This window comes from Drosophila navojoa, chromosome 4, assembly GCF_054131105.1.
Source record: "Drosophila navojoa isolate 15081-1374.11 chromosome 4, UAZ_NAV_1.0, whole genome shotgun sequence".
Classification (NCBI taxonomy): Eukaryota; Metazoa; Arthropoda; class Insecta; order Diptera; family Drosophilidae; genus Drosophila; species Drosophila navojoa.
The window spans coordinates 13684422-13703238 of NC_142892.1; the positions used below are offsets into that span (position 1 = coordinate 13684422).

General features: G+C 40.7%; 1 protein-coding gene across 1 annotated transcript in view; it reads left to right on the plus strand.

The window, feature by feature from the left end:
- Positions 1–18817, plus strand: part of mus301 (mutagen-sensitive 301) — a 53277-nt gene that overhangs the window by 30678 nt on the left and 3782 nt on the right. The window lies entirely within an intron of this gene.

An 18817-nucleotide genomic window follows, 5' to 3' on the forward strand; every position in this document is an offset into this window, starting at 1 on the left:
AGCTCGAACGTCCGGATAATTTGGCTGGCCGCATTAACCTTGACTTTTAGCCGAACAGCAGCAGCTGCTTCTTGAAAATTGGTTTAGATACGTGACGAAAACAATAATAAAGTAATTATGCACCCACACACACGCACACACACTCTCATATTGCTGTTGACACTTGAGGCTGCCTCGCATCATTTTCTGCTGTCAGCTTTATGGAGCATTAGCTCTATTTAAATGGTTTTTTCTTTGCTGTGCTGCGTTTAGGTCTAATGTGGCCATTTTCCTCGTCGCTCTTGTGCTTGCCATAATTTATTAAATTTGTTACGAAATGCTTTTTTAATATAGGCTCGGGTGCTTAAGCCCAACGACTAGAGGCACTCATCAACTCAAGCTGGGAATTTTACTTACCTAGAACAATAACTCTGAGAATTATGGCGTCATTTTGTTATATTCTTATAAATAAATGTTATTTTATTTTGATTTATTTAAGCTCATTTTAATTGAAGCTGCATTACCTAGCTGTCCTTGCTAGTAGCTGAAGAGCTTCTGGGGTGGGGCGTTGACATTATTGAAGGCTTTTTGGCATATTTGAATGGGATCTAAAATCTGAATTGGTAGGAAATGATATTGTGTATATTAAAGGGGAATTAGAGAAGAGCAAAAAAGGAATACATCTATCTCTCTCTCTCTCCCTGTCCCTCTCTCTCTCTCTCTATCTCTCTCTCTCCCTCATTATTCTTATTCAATGTCAAGTATTGTATTTAAGAGCTCTTCATGTCGTAAGACCTCAGCTTCCTCTCATATATGTATGTATGTAGGCAGGAAGCAACTCCTAAGCATCTCTGACCCTCTACACATGCATTCAATGCAACTCTTACTGCAACTGCCAGCTATTGCAGCGACTGCCCAGTCCCAATTCACGACATATCATTAATTCACTCGGAGCGCGCATAATTCAAGCTTAAAATCCTACTTAAACAACTCCTAAACAGAGCGCAACTTGATAAACGCATTTCGAGTTCTTATTGTTCTGGTTTCAGCGCAGATTTTTTGTTGTTGTTGCTATTTTGCCATTTTTGGTTGTTTTTACGAGCTCCTTTGAATGGGCTCGTTTTCTCTTTTTTTAGAGTTTTGGCTCACAATGCAGCTGCAGTTAGCTGATTATTGTGCAAATAAAAGTTCTAATGATGATTTCGGCAACAACAATGCAATTATGCAAAGCAACATCAAGAGGAAGGTAATTAAAGGCAGTGCATACTAGTAGTAAAAAAAACAATAAGCAGAAGAAGACAACGAGATGTACAACCAGAATGAAACGAGGAATTATAATTATCGCGGCGCTGCAATCAGCAATGAATATGCTAAACAGTTGAGACGGGGCGAGTCGAGTCGAGTCGAGTCGAGTCGAGTCGAGAACATCCTATGTGGCACATGCCGCATCCGCCACACCAGCTGAAGCAGAAGCCGTTAACTCGCAGAGGGCAGCATCTACAGCAATACGATAGCCACATCCACTTCAGGTAGCCAGGTATTTGCGCAACAGCCGCAGTCCAAAAACCAAAACCAAAATCAAAGCAAATATCATACATCATCGCAAAGGTTGCTAAATTATATCGGATCTCTCGCTCACCCTCATCCTCACCCTCTCCCTCTCTGTGCTCTCCCTCTGTCCTATTGAAACTGTAGCAAATTGTCGAAGTTTTGTAATCAAACTCGCTTATTGTATTGCTTCGCCCATCTTCTTTTGCGCCCCAGCAATTTCACACACGCTGACTTTTTCGCCCAAGCTGAACTTCTGCTGGCTCCGCTGCCATCGCCGTCTGCTTCTTCTTTTCAGCTTCGCCTTGGCTCTATTTAGCGCCAATTTAAATTGAATTCAAATATAGTTTTTGTCACCATTGGCTTGCGCCACTCACCGAGGCCTAAGCGAAAGTGTTGGCCCACTTTGGCTCTCTGAATTGGCCCACTGTGCGCCGCGGTCCCTTGCGACTTGATACCCCGATTGATTTTCAGCCTCCGATTGCAGTTGTTAGTCAAAGTGACTTTTAAATTGTGCTAAGCTGCTGAAATTGGGTTGAGTGTGCTTTAAAAGGGGGTTTTTCACTCCACTATTCATAGAGCCCGAGACTGACAATGCTTGATGGGTTTGCTAAACTATTTATTAGTGAATTGCAAAAAGTCTCGGCTTTACATATTACACAATGGAGTGCAGGGAATTTTATATAGATATATAGACAGCATATAGACATGCCTATACAACTCCAATTTGTAATCAATCTTCCATCTCCAATAGCTGATTGATCCCAGTTTCGCCTAGCAGCCGAGTCTCTCACCTGGCTCTTTTGGCATTTCATATCTCTTTTGTTATTTCATATCTCCTTTGGCATTTCATATCTCTGCTCACATCCAAAGACTTCCCAGCGCTGTTGAGCTGTCAATAGCTCGGCTCAATAAAACGTAATTGTTGTTAACAAATTTGTCAATTTTTCAAAGCTTCAAAAGACAAACATGAATTATGAACTGCGGTAGTGAGAACCAGTAAGAGTGCGCGCGATAGAGCTGATGGACAGAGAGATACCCTAAGCGAAAAGATACCCAATGTACCCAATAAAATGCAGAGAGCATCATTATCATTCTTGTCATTATAATCATCTCTATCATAACTATTATCATAATAAAATCTGTTACATTCATTTCCGCAGATCGATTATACCCTTTCAATAAATTCTCAGGGCATTAAAACTGAACAAAATTGACGAAAAATGCCAAATAAAATTTTATTGAACAACAGTTGATGAATGCAATGCTGATGGACAGCTGTGACAACAACAACAACAACAACTACAACAATCCGACTGAAGATGATTGAAGTGACTTGAACAAAGTTAGAAGGCCAACAAAGAAAAATATAAAGTAACTGAAAAGCAATTGCAGTGAGCTCTAAGCGAAGCGATTCCATTGAAAAATAGTGAAACAAAGACTGAAACCGAAATTGAAATTGAAAAAAGAATTGGAGAAGAAAAATGGTTGGACAAGTACAAATGATAATCATGACGCTTTAGAGCAGACGATGATAGGCAAACGCTCTCGGCGAAATTTAACACGAAATGCCAGCCGAAAAGCCGAAAAGTCGAAGAAGACAAAAATGATTACAACTCCAATTGCGGCTGGTCGAATATTGAAAATGCCAGCCACTGGTTAAGCAGCACCAGCGAAGAACATGGGCTCGCGGGGACAGCTAGAGTGTGCGGGGGCAGCGGGCAATAGAATCTATAACGAGGCGCGAACAGGGTCAATGGAGCAGGCGAACTGGCCACAAAACACTTCTTGGCCAGCTCGAAGACTGTGGCACTCAATAAATTGTTGGCGACAAAAGACTAAATGTGATCGACATTAGAGATTAGAGCAATGATGGAATAGTGAATACCCTAACCGGAAAAAGTGGTTATTGTAGTAATAGTAGTAGGAGTAGTTATTGTAGTTGTAGTAATAGTAGTTGTAGTAATAGTTTTTGTAGTAATAGTTATTGTACTAATAGTAGTAGTAATAGTAGTTGTAGTAATAGGGGTAGTAATAGTAGTTGTAGTAATAGTAGTTGTAGTAATAGTAGTAGTAATAGTAGTAGTAGTAATAGTAGTAGTAATAGTAGTTGTAGTAATAGTAGTTGTAGTAATAGTAGTAGTGGGAGTAGTTATTGTAGTAATAGTAGTTGTAGTAATAGTAGTAGTAATAGTAGTTGTAGTAATAGTAGTAGTGGGAGTAGTTATTGTAGTAGTAGTTGTAGTAATAGTAGTTGTAGTGATAGTAGTACTGGGAGTAGTTATTGTAGTAAGACTAGTTACAGTAGTAGTAGCACTACTTAAAGTAGTAGGAGTAGTTACAGTAGTAGTAGGAGTAGGTGTACTAGTAGGAGTAGTTTTACTAGTAGTAGGAGTAGGTGTAGTTATACTAACAGTAGGAATAGGTGTAGTTATACTAACAGTAGTAGTAGTTATAGTAGTAGTAGTAATAGGTGTTATAGCAGTAGTAGGCGTAGCTATAGTAGTTATAGCAGTATTCCTAGTTGCAATGTAGTAGTAGGAGTAGCAAAAGTAGTATGAATAGTTATAGTTATAGCAGTAGTAGTAGTTGCAATGTAGTAGCAGCAGTGTGGTAGCTCCACCAGTAATAATAATAGCAGTAATGGCAGTACTTATAGTTACTGTACTAATATTTGTAATAGTAGTAGCTGTAAAAATAAAAATTGTTTTTACTCTTATACTTATTTTTATGTATACATATATTGACACCTATACTCATACTTATACCTATACTGTATACTGTATACTTCTACTTCCTGACATAATCAAGCGACTCTCTGCAGGTGCATCAAAATGTGGAAGCTCTGCAGCTGTTGCTGTAGCCACATGCTGTAGCACTTGCTAAATATTCAGCATACGCCATGTGGTGCACACTCACACACACACACACACACACACACACACACACACGTAATTGGTCAACTTTTGAAGCATGACTTGTTGTTGGCTGCATTGAAATCGAATTTCATTTATAGCACATTAAGCGAACAAATTCCAACAAGGTCAGAGACTATATTTCGATTATGATGATGATGCCGCTGCTGCTGATGCAGATGCCTCAGAACGCGTTCGTTTAATTGGGTTGTAAATTTATGTAAGACTCGTAAAAGACCTTACAGCGCAGCAATGAATCGTGTGAATCGATGGTTCAGTGGTTGCTGCAACCGAAACGAGGCGAGTGGCGAGTGGCGAGGGAGGGCGAGTCGAGGCGAGAGACCGAGATCAGCTTCCAGAGCTGCAATGGATATGCGACCTTTGACGTTGGACTTGGACGCCTCCCAATCACGAGCTGCTGATCGAAGATGACACCTTCAGTTAGCCACTCGCATTGTTGTTGCTGTTGCTGCATGACTCAGCGCCCGATGTTGCAACCGGCCATTGTTGTTGTTGTGGCCGTTATTGTTGTTGGCTGTCTATTTGTAGTTCGGCTGCGTTCGTCTTGGCCATAAACAACATTTGGCCCAAGGCGGCCTTTGCTGCTTCACTCTGCGTAGCTTTTTATTGAACTGCCATTTGTCTGTTTAGCTATGAATACATATGTATATAATTTTTTTATGGGTACTTCCTCTTATACATATTTTTGGCAATGGCATTCAATTTGTTATTGTTTCTTACTACCGTGGGATAATTAGCGCAAGCAAAAAATATGTTATTTGACCTAATGTTGTTGACATGAATATAAAATAAAGTCAAGTACTCTAAAAAATATATATATTTGAATTTGAAACAGGATAACTGCAAGTCATGCACTTTGCGCTGCATAAAATTTCTATGTTTATTTTAACCTTTGTTGTGCTATGGTTGAAGTCTTTGCTACTATACATTAACTATAATACATACTATATTCTATCAATTTGCCGTATAACAATTTCCATTTAGAACTCTCCACTTATATTGCAATCTAAACCAGCTTATAGCACATTTTAGTAGCTTGCCATAATTTTATGGCAAGTGAAAACCAAGTTTCGTTACAACCATAAAGAAATAACTTTGAGCTAAAGCTTTGGTTGGCAACTTTGCTAACCGTAAAGCTTACCCCACTCCTTCAACCAATTTACTATAAAGTTTTGTGTAAAATTGAATTAATATTTATATTTTGTGAGCTATATTGGAGCTGGGATCAAGCACTATCGCTGCATGTAAATTATATTTAACTCACACCTGAATATATGCCATTTGATATATTCAATGGAAAAGAGCAATTGGCATTTGACCTGCGCTCGCATTTGTCACGCCCAGCTAAAGCCTTGCATGTGAGGTCAAGGGTCACACAAGCTGCTTGGATTTCAATGGCAATAAATTGTTTGACAATGTAGTATATATGAATTCCAGCTCTGCCCTGCCCCGTCCTGCTCTGCCCGCACACACTACTCTGCTAACAATACATCTTTGTTTCTTTCTGCTGGCAATTGACACCTCCTGTATACATGTGCGTGTGCCTGTGTGTGTGTGTGAGTGAATGCGAGTGTGTGGTTGAGTGTGTCAGTGTTTGTGTATGTGCGTGTGTGTGTGTGACAGCTGGCCTTTTGCTGCTGATAGCTTAAATCAAATGTAAAATGCAGAGCTATCGCATTGATAAGCAAAAATGAGAGAGGCAAGCTGAGAGAGAATACTAGACTTTGAGATACCCTGTATTCAGTTAAACTAAGGGGAGGCACTCTTATGCTCTATGATCATCTCTTTTATTCTTTACCGTTCAGCCTTCTACTGCCTGTTGCGCATATGAAGTATACCCTCTTGGTAGGGTATACACAAAAATGAATAATAGACTTTTGCGTAAATTGCTTGGCATTTGGTCTGCAATATATTTGCGAAGAGCTTAAACCAACAGGTGACTTCTGCAGCCACCGCAACTTGGGCAACTTGAGTCGTGGCAGGGAACGGGAACTGAATGCGAGGATGATTTTTCGTGTTAAATGGTCTGTGTAATTGCAGGACTATATTGGTTTGCTGCCTGCTGAGATGCCGGGCCATTATAAGTAATCCTTGGCAGGAGGCGCCACTGGCGGAGCTGGGCTAGTGTTAAGCCTGGCCAATGCCAGCAGATGCCTAGGCTTATTAGCAATTGGCCGAAATGTTGTCAGTGGCATTGAAGAGCGCTGGAGCATGCAAAAAGTGCAACGCACAAAATATGCACAAGTGTCAATTTCCAGATAAATCAATGATGCGCCAAATGGAGAGAGGGTAAGAGGGAGAGCGACAGACAGACGCACGAACAGTCAAATAGACAGACAGAGCAGTGCAGTTGCAGTTGCAGTTGCAGTTGCAGTTGGACTGCCCCCTTCCCTCCCCCTGCCAGCGACATTTTGCATGATTTTGCTGACAGAAAGTTTTGCTAGCTGTTGACAGGAGGCGGAGGTGGCAGGAGGCGGCTAAACCTGATTGCCGTTTAAATTACGAAATCATGCATGTCAATGGCAGCCACTAGAATGTGTCTACAATCCGCTCGAAGAGTGGCCTAGGGGCGGGGGGCGGTGAGCGGTTTGATTTTGAAATTATGGAGCATTTGTGTTTTGTAATTAGACCCCAAATACTCAACCAAGCTGCAGTTGCGCATGTGTGTGTGTGTAAGTGTGTGTGTGTGCTCGTTGTGCATTGTTGTGCCTCTTAATGAGGCAATACTTTGAGCACTCGCCACGCCATGAAACGCCCTGGCCTAATCCTGAAAAACGCAACCACATGCCGCAGTGTTGGCACACAAAATGTAAAATGATCCTCGACAAGCACTCAAGCGAGAGCCTCGAGCTGTGTGTGTGTGTGTGTGTGAGAGAGTGCTTAGTGTGTGTCTCTGTCTGTGTCTGTCTGACAACTGTGAAATATAATCGCTCAAAATGGATGCGATGATTACTTACACCCACACACACACACACGCATGGCAACACCTTTGAGTGAGGCTTTGCATTAGCAGTGGAAGCGAAGCTGCTTTCAATTTGTTAACTGTGCAAAATTTAACCTGAGTGGCTTATTAATCCCATTCGAGTTGTGCCAGAAGTGCCGAATGTATTCATTGTATCACATGCTACTTGAGAGAGAAATGCAAAGCTGGTAAAAGCTGAAAGGGGCTGGGCGAGGGTAAGGGCGCAGTGAAAGGGGAGCTGGAGACGAGGCAGGGGGAATGACAGAGATTAATGAAGAGGAACGTAGAGCAAGGCAGAAAGTGAACAGAGTTAGACTAAGTAAAAAAGAGTGAGAGCAATAGAGCGGGAGAGAGATAGACTGAAAGAAAGAAGGTTAGGAATATACTCAGGCTGAAAGAAAAACAACGACCCTTGGGCATATTATTTGTAATATTAATAATTAATATTTATACGAATAGTGAAGTCTTGCATATACTCTAAGTCTACTGCAAATGATAAAGGGCCTTTTACTCCCTCTCCCAGAAAAAACTCAGAGAGCAGCCGATTACGTCGGCTCTTCAACGACTTCACGATCGGCTAGAAACTTTTGGGGTTGCTTATATATTCGCTCTGGCTCTGTGCATGTATTGGTAAGTGAACGAGTTTTGTATGCATTTATAGAGAATTACTTACATCACTCCCTACAAGTTTTTCGTTTAATGAGCGACACTTGAACAGTTTAACAGAAATCGAAAACGAAAATAACCGAAGTCTTTTGTTCAGATTGAGAATGAGGGAATATAAAATGCTCAGCAGCTAAATTATATTGATATATCACTATAAATATACGTATACATAATATTCATGTATTTTATTTATATTTGACTTTATTCCTTATAAATATAAATTGCATAAATCTCAGTCTTTTCCATTCACTTTTCTTCTGCAAAATATAAATATATATGCATATTTTATTAGCTTTGTTTTGTCATTTTCTGGACCAGCACAATTTTTAATTAAATCGAATGCATTTCTCAAGTTTTCACGCATAAAGCGGCTATTTTTAGCCATTACTTTCACTCTTAGTTCTTAGCTATTTCTATCTCGCTCACACTGGCACTTCAATGGGTTTTATTACTGTGCGAGCGTGGCAGCATGTGGCATACGGCATGTGGCATGCGGCATGCGGCATGTGGCATGCAATGCAAATTGACATATGAGCTGACACATTTGGGGTCTGCCACGCCCTTTTGGCAAACTTCAATTGATTTGTGTGGATGAATTTGCTGGCATGTCAAGTCCCTGTGTTATCCCCAGCTTCTCTGTGTGTATGTGTGTGCATATGTGTATGTGTGTGTGTCTGAGTGTGTGTGTGCGTCAAGCACCGCATGGCCACACAAACACAACAATACTTACAACAACAGCAACAACAATGCAAGAAAAATTGAAAATGAAAATACGAGCAACCGAAAAGTGGACAGCAGCAACAGCAGCAACAGCAGCAACAACAACAGCAACAGCAAGCTGAGTAAAAGCAGCAGCAGCAATATTAACAGCAACAACAGCAGCAGCCACAACAGCAACAACAGCAACAACAGCAGCAACAGCAGCAGCAGCAACAGCAACAACAGCAACAGCAGCAGCAGCAGCAGGAACAGCAACAACAGCAGCAGCAACAACAACAGCAGCAACAGCAACAGCAGCAACATTCCAGCACATATGTAATGCTACTTTTTGACAGAAACACATACGCACATTTACACTCACACACACACACACTCACGTACATATCGAGAGGCATTCAGTGTCGATGATGATGCGTCAATGCATGCAAATTTTGCTTGCCACAAATAAGTTGGCAAAGTGGTTTTCGGTTTTCGGTTTTTGCTTGTCGAAGTTGTTGCTGCTGTTGTTGCTGTTGCGGTTGTTGACTGTGCTTAACTCAGCTCAATAGCTGTGATTTGCATAATATGGCAACGCCATGCAACAATTTCCTGTTGCCGGTCCTTGACAAATAACAGCAGCAACAACAACAGCTGCAGCAACAACAACAACTGCAACAACAACGTGCCAAACCAAAAAATACACAAATACAACTTATTAGGGTTACACATGAAGAATTCAACTAAATTTGCAGCCAATTGCTAAACCTGCCACGCCCATGCCAACGCCCATGTCCACGATTTGTTGCTGTTGCTGTTGCTGTCTGGGCACTCAATCAAACAAACATTTCATTATTTTGCTGGCAGCCAAAACTAAACCAATATTTTGTCAGCCTTGCCCCACTCCCCGCCCCCTCCCTGCCCCTAGGTGCCTGTGCAGCTCCTAGTTAATAGGATTCTCTTTTCTCTGTGTGTGTGTGTGTGTGTGTGTAAAAGCGGAAATTGCGTGCTCAGCTTTTGTGGTCATAATTTTTGGCAGCTGCCACTAAATCGAGTTAAATAAGTCAATAAATTAAATTAAATAATTAAGGCAGCAGCTGCAGCATATGAATTCCAATTGCAACTTGCCTCCTCCATATATACGTGTGTGCCTGTGTGTGTGTGTGTGTGTGGCTATGCCTTGTTAGCCCTGTTATGGTCATTTTATGCATTTGCTTGTTCTACAGCAACGCAACTGCCCAAATTGACAAGTGTCTTAGTGGGTGTGGCAGCATGTGACAGCGGCTAACTCCGGAGGCCTGACGAGTGTCCACAGAGAGGCGGCGGGGCGGTGCAGTAGCTGCTGCTGCTGCTGCTGCTCCTCGGACAGTGGCTGCCAACTGAGTCAAGTGGCTGCAACCACAATATTTGATTTTACGTAACAACCAGCAACACGGAGACCCAAACAGCCGGACAAAGTGTGCTCAAGTGTGTGAGCCGTAAACAGACTGCAAACATAATTTCCTATTGACATGCATTGCGGTGCCCTCTCTCCTCTCTCCCTCTCGCCCTCCCCGCAGAGCAGTGAGCTGGGTGAGAGCTGTCACATAATTAAATTTATTTGCCAAGCCCCAAGCAGCAGTGCAACGAAACTTTGAATAATGTTTGCTAATGAGGCAATATGAATTGAAATAGACGAAATGCAAATTATTTATCATTGCTGCCATTGAAAGTTGATTTCTTTTCAATTGTGAATAGGTAGAAGAGGACTCAAGTTCTGATTGTCTATGGCGTTGCTTATAAAGGTAATCATATGAAAATGATGTGGTTACAGCTAAGCGTGTTGAGCAACACATATATAATAAATGTTATTTATGAAGAATAAATCCCAGATTTACGGAAAGAAAAAACATGTTAAAGATTAATATTAAAATTAAAGATTAATATTAACAACAAAATTCAATGAAATAGCAACTCAATTAAATGAAAATAAATATTGTGAAAAAATATATTTATTAACAACAAATAAACATATTTTTTATGTTCTACGATAAACCTTTCTTCAATTCATTGAATTTTCTAAACTGGACAAACAATTCCCATTTAATTGTATGAAAGTCGCATGTGATGAGCGAATCAGAAAATCGCATAGAAGGACCCATAAATATGAATTATGAGAATCGCATAGATGGGCATACAAACAATACAATTATGAGAATTACATAGATGGATACATTTATGAGCATCGCCTAGAAGATCAGAGGAACTCTTCATTTCATATATTTACTTATACTTATAATATATATTTATATGAGAATTGCAAAGAAGGGCATACACACACACATAATTCAGCTGCCAGCAGCCAAAAGGGCATGAAGAGAACATCCTTTGAGCCTTAGCTTGTCAGAGCAGAGTCAAGTTTCTATCCTTTTATAATAAATGCAATTCTAGTTAACATTTGATTGCATATATTTAAAAATGTCCTTCGACATTCAGATCTTCAAGGATATTCAACTCACTTAACTAGCCTATAGTCTACTCTCACTGCACATATCAGTAAAGATATTCATAAAGCGGAGCCTAATTTAAGCGAAACTTAATGCAAGGCAGCAATTATACACAAACACACATACATATATATATATATATATATATATATATATATAGGGTTTAGGGTCGATTGAGCTATCGCATTACGCACGCAGCAGTGGGCAGCTCATCAAAGTTCCATTTGTGGAGCAGTTTGGCAAATAAGATTTGGAAGGCAGCTGCAACCGAGTTGCAATCAGTAAATCAGCAACAGGCATTTAACAATTTTAGCCGCAATTTCAAGTGGGGCTGGCAGGCAATGCAGCAATGCAGTTGCTGTTGCCGTTGCAGCTGCAGCTCGATTAGGCCTAATCAGAGCTAATTCAGCTACCACACACGGACACACACTCGGTCGCACTCACACAGAGGGAATAGCATATGCGAAACGTTACGGGGCAGCTGCCGGCGCAATCATAAAATCTGTGCTAGCTGCAGCTGGGAGTGGGACCTAGGTCCAGGGCGTTGCCAGATCTTTGCTGATGACAAATGTTGCAAATGTTTTGGAATTGCAGTTGGCAGTTGGTGTGGCTCAAGTTGCAACTGCAACTGCAACGGCAACGGCAACGGCAACTGCATCCGTCACTTATTCTTATTGAAATGCACTGCCAGCCACACCAACACTATCACACACTCTCACACTCACACTTGTGGACACTTGGACAAGTGCTGGAGCAACTCATAAATGCGACCCAGGGGGTAACAAGAGCTCAACTCGAACTCGATCCCACTCGGACTGCAGCGCTCGCTTTTGGACATGCGTAATTAGGTTTGCTGTTGCCACTAAATATGCGTGTCAAGTTCTAAATGCGCTTATGTGTGCGTGTGTGTGTGTGCTTGTGTGGCTAATAACTGGCCTGGCAGTCGTCGGCAAATGTTAATGTCTGTGTCTGTGTGGTCTCTGCCGTCTTGTTGCCTGCATAAATCATAATTGAAACCTCATTTCCGTTGCAGGCACATTTCACACGCTCGCTGACAGCCACGCCCACACACACACACACACACACATGCACAGAGAAAGAGATGGAGCTGCATATTTGGGTTTGCCTCAATAATAATAATAATAAACTGTCATCATCAATGGCAACAACAATTGACAGAGCAGCAGCTGCTTGGCTAGCCAAGTTAACTCAGCTTGGCCAACCTGGGCGACAATGTCCATTCTGTCTGGCTGCCAATGAGCCAGAAAAGTGCAGCAAATGCAATTATCTGCATACTTTGGTGCGATGTGCATGCGAAATGCTGGCTGAAAGTAGCGCATGCAGCTGAATGCAATGGAGGCACATTTCACATGCAATTTAATGAGTTTGCCCGTATTTTGTCAGGCTTGTCTTTGCTGTTAGCAAGCAGACAGTTATTCAAGCACTCAAAGCACTCACACACACACACGCGCACACACACACACTTAAGCAAGCATTTAGTTGCTGTTGCTGCTGCTGTTGTGTTTTACTTGTTGCTGCTTGCATTCAATAGCAACACACACACACACGCACACACAGAGAGACGATTTTCGACAAATGCCGTAAAGTATGCAACAGCTTTTTATGCGCCATCTCCCATTTGTTGCGCTGCTTCGCCAGGCATTGCTGATTGACACAACACAAACAACAAGCAACAACAAGCTGCAACAACAACTGCTGCTCTTTGCCTGCATCGCTTCCAGTAAGAGCAAGCGCTGCAGCTGCCGCTGCCTCTGCCTCTGCCTCTGCCGTTCCATTCCATTGCATTCCACACGCACAGAAGAGCGCACAAGAGCGCCAGCTGCGCTGCTGCTGCGCTCTTCGCTTCCATTGCTTTCAATTCGGTTTCAATCGGCTTCCATTTGCTTTCAATGTGGCGCGCTCTTCGCTTCGCGCTGCAACGATGCGAGCCGAACCCTGACCCTGGACAACATTCATTTTGCTGTGGCCTGAACTTTTTGCACTTCGTGCCGGCCGTGCATGGCCATTGTTGTCCTGCTGGGGCAGGATCCACATCGAATTAGTTAATTGCATAAAGCAGCACAGCAGCGCTGCAGCACAGCAGCGCAGGCCGATAGAGCAGACAGCTTGACGGACAAAGTAACGGGAATGCGTGCACTAAAAAACAAAACTCTGGCCATAAACAATGCCAGTTAGCCAGCTGGCGGGCTCCGGGACGAGAATCCAAGTTCCAAAGGGAAGTTACTTGCAGTTACTAACTTTGCGAATGTTTTCGCTGCAGCTGAATGTCCAGGCGCCAAGCACTTGCACAGGGTATTATCACTGAGTCATGAAGGTGAATTGAGTGTGGCATGGGTATTTATTGCTGATAAGGCTGAAGACTGTTAAGGAGTAGTGTCTGTCTAGACTGGCTGTTAAAAATTCAAATGGAATAGCATACATTGCTTGGAATGTAAAAGGTCTTTAGCTATGTCTATATTAAATTTATACACATATGAAAAAGTATATAAATTAAATAAAATGTGGCTATATATCTGCTTGGTATACACATATATATAAATAAGTAATTAAATTAAATTAAAATCTCTCTCAGCTGCTGGTTAGATGTGAGACTTGATTAAGAAATAACTAGAGAAGAAGACTAGACGAAAGCAAGGCCAAGCTCAGCTTACAAATGTTCGAGGAAATAGACAAAAGATTCTTGAGAATTTGATAGACTATAGTCGACTGGTTAAATGCTGCAAATATGGCAACAATCTACTATAAAAACAAGTATTTTGTCTCATATAAACCTACATATGTATATATTGATATATATTTTATCTTATATAAACCTATATAAATAATGAACTTGAAAATATCTTTGACAAAGCGACTTATGCAGCTCATCAAATACGCTGCACGGCTACATAAAACAAGATCTCAAGTAGTATGAATATATCTCTTCCACTTCAGCTAGAGCATTTCAAGTTCTGTACATTCTCAGTTAATGGCTCGTCATTGTTGAACTTGTCTTATTTGTTTGTTTGTTGATTTTGCACACTTTGGCAACGCGCAACGTTGCGGCGATAAATGAGTTGAAATTTATGTGCTTAGGATGAGCAAGGCGACAGACAAACCTGCTGCACCTATAGAGACAGCCAGACGAGCCAAGAGACAGGAGCCAAGAGCCAGGAGTAGAGCGCCAAGAGCTAACAACCGAGAGCTAACAACTTGGTTGTTATTGTCATTCGAATCACTTGAATGTGCGCATTGTTCGTATGTCATTATTGTCGCTGCTGCAGTGGCAAACCGGAAGTGTCCAGCCAACAGAGAGAGAGAGAGAGAGGGAGGCAGAAAGAGACGGGGAGTGGGAGTAAAACTGTCTGATAGCTAGAACAAAGATTGGAAATTGAGATCAATACACTAATTGGCAGCAGGTTCTAATTGTTGGCTGTGCGTGCCATGCTGCAGATGGCATAAAGAATCAAATATATAGAAATACGAATTTGGATGCTCTCACTTGCCAATCAAGGGCAAAGGCACGCTTGCAGCTAAACAATTCAATTAGAGTTCCGATTGTAAATCGAATTGCCCAATACAATTGTGGTTTATAAACACAACACACACGCACACACACACATTCAGAACATCTACATTTGCAATTTGGAATAATTGCATTAGTCAATCAGTCGGAACTCGTTTGCAGGCACTGTTTGCAGCTGGCCTAACGAAAATGTTATTAAATTATCCTTAAACACGCAGAGCCAATATTTTTTGTAGGCTTATTTTTTGCAAAAATTAATTTTGTAAATATTGCCAACAAAAGACAAACAATGCAAAAATTAAAAAAAAAAAAAATAGGAAAATTCAATTCGATTTGAAGCATTTTCCGGCAAAATCATTGAAGCGTCAAAACAATTTGAAATAAGCGCGTGACAGCACAAAAAAGAACTGAAACAAACAGCGTAATGAAGCTAGAGGCTGCAAAAAAAAGTCAAGAATTAAATTTATAAAAAAAAAAAAAATAGAAAAACAAAAGCATAAAAATTGTGAAATTAACTCAAATAGAAGCAAACGCATAAATCATATGCGGCGTGACATGTGTGAAATTACTTAATTAAATTAATTTTTCGACTGCGCACAGCATGAAGACTGTGTCAAGTGCGTGTGCGTGTGTGTCTGTGTGTGTGTTTGTGTGAATGAGAGGCAAATGATGTGACAGGCACAACATAAAAAAAAAAATATATATATATATGATGACAAATGCGCATAATTTATGGCATGTCAATGCCTGAGCAATTTCGTTAGCTAATTAAACAGCAGCCAATTAGCGTATGTGCAGCAATAATATGATATATAAATCAAGATTTTAAAGAGAACTATAGAAGGAGAAGGAGAGAGAAAGAGAGAGAGAAAGAGAGAGAGAGAGAGGGGCAGTTAAACACATGATATTATATAACACAACCAGCAGAGTTCCAATCGAGCAGCAGCTCGAATCATTCGAGCTTATATCTATATGCACACATACATATATACATACATATATAATAAAAACCCCTCTCCACCATACATAAAAATCTTATATTGGTTTCATATCACATATATACATATATATATGTGTACATATGTATGTGAACTAAAATTTAATTGAATTTGTGGAATTGTGAATCTATGTGAAAACTATGATATAAATCAAATTTAGCTATACCAAATAATATAGAAATCCAAAGTAAAATCTAGTTCTAAAAATATGCGAAATATGCTCAAATAACTAAAGTTGAATCATATTTTCAATTGGTTTTATGTAAATTGGAAAAGTTACCCATAATAAATATATAACTAACTTAAACGGAGCGTGCGGGTCGCTATTTGATTTCTCTCTGTATATATATGTGTGTATAACAGAGGCAAAGCTCGAGGTGTTTCAGCAAGCGAATAGCTTGAAGTGATGGATGGAAGGGTAGTTGAAGAGAACAAGAGACAGACAATCATTGGGATAACCAGTAAATACATATGTATATTATATGTATATTATATACTCTCAAAAAAGGGCTACTTCAGCTCTATTATTGCTTCTCATTAATTATAGATCAAATTACCTTCTGTCTGTATCAACAAGAATACAAGAATAGATTATCAGCTTACCCAATTTCATTATTATTCAGCCATAAAAACGAATATATTCCGACTAGACAACTGTACACCTATGTAGGCATACATTTACTCCCCATTTCACTCCATATGCATCTTTCACATTAATAGTAAAACACACTTTGCAGCTTGACAGCATCTACTACAAATGAATTAGGGCCCCATGTCTTGTGCCCCATGCGAAACGGCGTCAATTAATAATTGTGTTGCCTACTTTTTGGGGCCGCCTGTTCACATTTATGTTTTGGCCATTATTCAGGGTGGAGCTTTTGTCAGCAATTTGCACAGTTCTTTAGCTTTAAAACATAACACGCATACATGCAAAGCGAGTACAGAGAGAGGTGGGAGGGGAGGCAGATGAAGAGGCTGAGGCATGCATGTCACAATGCGGCAAACAGCAACAGCAACAGCAGCAGCAGCAACAGCGGCAACAACAAAACATTTAAATCAAAATGATAAAGTTGCATACTTGAGTAGAGTTATGCGAGGGCGTCGGCGGGGGCGTGTCAAGGATGAGATGCTGCGAACTGTGAGCTGCTGAGCTGGCTCAGGGGCTGGAGGTCGGTCGGGAGTGAAGCGCACAGAGCGCGGCAAATAAATATGAAAACATTTTTTCTCGTTGCGGTTAGCCTGAGAGTTGCTGTTGTTGCAATTGTTGTTGCTGTTGCTACAGCAGCGTGCCTCAACGAGCGTGCAAAATAATATGCCAACAACAATGGCAGTTGAAACACAAACAACGCAGCAGCAACAGCAACAACAACAGCAGCAGCAGCAAAGTTGAAAGCAAAAATAATAATGGCTAGACCCCGTTGTATTGTTGTGTAGCACCAGCAACAGCAGCAACAGCAACAGCAACAGCAGCGGCAACAACAATGCTAACAACAACACTGTTGCATGCCACATGTAAAACGCAATGACAACAACAGCAACAACAACTACAATTTGATGGCAGCAGACACCGCACTAAAAGATACTTGCAACCATTTTCATTTTGTTTGCCAGCTCAGCTCGCTCTGCTGCTGCCTCTTCCTCTGCCTCTTCCTCTGTCCGTTCAACTGTCTCCCCATTTGGCACATTGCTGATTTGGCTCTGGCCAGGCAACTAGTCTAGGAAATGCTGCAAATTAATGCTCAACTACCTATACTTGGCTTAGCCATATTCATTTTTTATAAGCCAAAGTAAAATAGTTTCACTGCGTCCGCTTCGAATGGAGCAAAGAGCCGGGCGAATAGGCAAATGTCCGTGTAAAATGTCTGGGCTCTTGAATAGCCCACACTATGAACAATATAGTAGTAAATGGCAGCCTTCAAATTAATTATTTAAAGTCTAAGAAAATCTTAAATATAATTGTTGTTTCTCGGCATATAGTAGTACTTTAAAAGGAAAGTAAAAATAATTGGATACCAAATGAAGGAAGGAAAGATATATTTTATTATTGATTATAGAGAAAAATTAACATGGATATTTAGCAGCTAAAACTCTTACACTACTCTCAAATATCCACTGCCTCATTAGAAAATAACTTGCCTCGGTTGTCTACTAAGCCCCTTTACAATAGTTCATCGATATGCTTTTAGCGTGCATTTTCCTTAGTTTTCTTTCTTTTTTTTTTTTTTGCATATTGTTCGGCATCCATTAAATCTGTCCCATACGCAGCGCTCGCTACTCTCAATTTCCATGCCATCACTCAGCCATAGACAATTTCTAATGTTTTCCAATCACAATTTTTTGGTTTTCGGTTTCTTTATTTTCGCCTTCATTTTGTTAAAAATGTTTTGTTGACAGTTGCGATGGCATTCGCTTCCACCTCGCCCCACTCCACGCCAAGCCCCCCACACCTTCACCTACACACGCACACACATGACGGCAATTTGTTGTAGTTGTTGTCGCAACTCTTTGCTGTTTGTTGTTTCTATTGTTGTCATAACTGTTTTTGTTTATGCTGCATTTTTTCCATTTTTCCCATGTTTTTGTTTGCTTTTTTATGTCTTCCCCTTTATTTTTTTGTTTTGTGATAGCGTTTTGGTTGCATCTAGTCGCATCGTATGCGTGTGCAGTGCTGGCTCTGTTATTGTTATTGTTGCTGTTGCTGTTGCTGCTGCTGTTGTTGTTGCTAACATAAATTTCAACGTGACATTTAGACACTCGTTGAGCGCACAGGCTAGCAGAGACTCCGCTCAAGTGCCAGCCAACATCATGAAATGGGCATAAGAACTCTGCACAGATTCGCACTCGCCTCGAGTAAGAGGCACGCGCTAACAAAACTATTTGCCAGTCTGTCACAAGATCTACGACAACAAGTCAAAAGAGATTTCATTTGAATTGTTTTACATACAAAAATATAATACAAGATGAAAGTCAATAGATACTTAGACAGTTATATTAAAACTCTTATATAAATATGAAATATA